Genomic DNA, 2,500 nt, shown 5'->3' with positions numbered 1-2,500 from the left:
CCCTCTCTCCCTCCCACCCTTCCCTCCCTCTCTTCTTTCCCTCCCTCCCTCCCTTCCCTCCCTCCCTCCCTATTCTGCTTCTCCTCTGCCTCTTCGAAGAGCCATCGACCTTCCACGCAATCAGTGTTCTCCGATTCTCCATATATTCGGCCGTGTGTTAGCGTCTTCTATATTTCCCGATCTTTGAGCGTCTTTCTTTATTTCTCTTTTGTATATTTTTCTTCTTCTTCTTCTTCTTCTTCTTCTTCTTCTTTTTCTCTATGATGTGTTTTCTTCTTCTTTTATTTTCTATTTTCTCGTTATTCGGTAGCTGTTTTTTTTTTTTTTTTTTTTTTTTATTATTCGCTTTTGTTTCCTGTTGTTATCTCTTGATTCCCTCCTCTCTCTCTTTGTATGTTTCTTCGTCTCTCTTCTTCTCTCCTTTCTTCCACTACCATTATCTTAGCTTGTTGTATCTTTCAACATTATTTCACTAAAAAAAACTATCATAAAAGTTTGTTTCATTCCATACTTTTTTTTTCTTTCTTTTTTTCTTTCTTTTTTTTGTTGCTATTTTTTACTAATATTCTTCATACTTTTCCTCACTTCTTTGCTTTGTTCAGTCTCACATCTTGTCTTGTGTCTCTTTTACAAATATCTATCTTTCTCTTCCTCATTTCTTTCCAGTCATTATCCTCCTCACTCCCTTCAATCACTTTCCTCTTCCCTTCCTTCCAGTCATTCTCCTCCTCACTCCTTTTCGATCATGCCCCTCCTTTCTCTTCATTCCCTCGTTCGCCTCAACAATGCACTCGCCCTTATTCCCTTATTCCCTTATTCCCTTATTCCCTTATTCCCTTATTCCGCCACTCAAGAGCGAGCTGCCCCCCCCCCCCCCTCTCTTAACCCTTGGCGGATTTCTCCCTCATCTGCCCTGCACTGTGAGAGGCAGGGGAGGGTGGGAGGGGAGGAGGGATAGAGACGGGAGGGTGGGAGGGGAGGAGGGAGTTAGAGAGGGTAGGAAGGGCGGGAGGGAGGGAGGGAGAGAGATGGAGATATATAGATATGTAGATAGATAGATAGATAGATAGATAGAGAGAGAGAGAGAGAGAGAGAGAGAGAGAGAGAGAGAGAGAGAGAGAGAGAGAGAGAGAGAGAGACAGAGACAGAGAGAAGTAAGATAGATAAATAGAGAGAGAGAGAGAGAGAGAGAGAGAGAGAGAGAGAGAGAGAGAGAGAGAGAGAGAGAGAGAGAGAGAGAGAGAGAGAGAGAGAGAGAGAGAGAAGTAAGAAAGAAAGTGAGAGAGAGAGAGAGAGAGAGAGAGAGAGAGAGAGAGAGAGAGAGAGAGAGAGAGAGAGAGAGACAGAGAGAGAGAGATAGAGAGAGAGAGAGAGAGAGAGAAGTAAGAAAGAAAGTGAGAGAGTGAGAAGTAAGAAAGAAAGTGAGAGAGAGAGAGAAAGAGAGAGCGTGCGGGGAAAATTAACGTAATCAATAGATGCTTAATGGAAAGACGGTAAGTCATTAAGCTTACCTCTTCATTATTCGGAGTATTCAATTAAAGTTGCGTCTCTCGACAACATATCTCGGGAATTTTACAAACCAGTTTTGACGACAAGGGGAATGCAGTGCAAAGTGGCTTCATTTTGATCTTCGTTACTAAAAAAAATAAAAAATAAAATAAATAAAAAAATATTGATAATAATATAAAGTTGAAATCTAAGTGAATTAATCCAGGTAAATATAGTCTACCCCCCCCCCCTTACACCCCCTCCCGAAATACAATGCAAAAAACGGCGTCATTTTAATCTGCTTTACTTATCAAAAATATAAATAATGATAAATAAATGAAATAAAATACATCCCCTCGAAACACTTTCTCTTCCCATTTCCCATTTTCCTTCTTCCCATTTCCTCAACAAACGTAAGATGATAACCAAGCAATTCGCAAGAACGAAGCACATTACTCGTAGATCCCGACAGTGCATGGAGAGGGCAAGCAGAAACCATGTTTACACAGCCTCGAGAGCCAGAGCGAAAGCACACATACATACACACATACATACATACACACACTCACATACACACGTACATATACGCATAGACACACACACACACACACACACACACACACACACACACACACACACACACACACACATACATGCACACACACACACACACACACACACACACGTGCTCTGTCTCGAAAGGACCGCCGTAAGTTATAAAAGACCAAATCCATTTAACAGAGGATTCTCGACACCGAAAAAAAAGGATTTGAATTCCTTTCCTAGAAATATTGAATTACATTAGTTACTTGAAGGGGCTCGGAGATCTTCTACATCGCGTGCAGTTCAGAGAATGTCCCAGAAATGAATTGTCTTGAACAAACATCCCTTCGTCCCCCGTTTTTCAATCTCCCTTTCTTCAATCAAAAGTTTTTTTCTTCTCTATCGAGGAATTTCAAGTCTAGATGATTAAGAAGAGTTTGTCTTACCGAAAACTATGGACAAAAGCAAA

Source organism: Penaeus chinensis, chromosome 4 (genome assembly GCF_019202785.1).
Source record: "Penaeus chinensis breed Huanghai No. 1 chromosome 4, ASM1920278v2, whole genome shotgun sequence".
NCBI lineage: Eukaryota > Metazoa > Arthropoda > Malacostraca > Decapoda > Penaeidae > Penaeus > Penaeus chinensis.
This window is presented reverse-complemented; position numbering follows the sequence as displayed.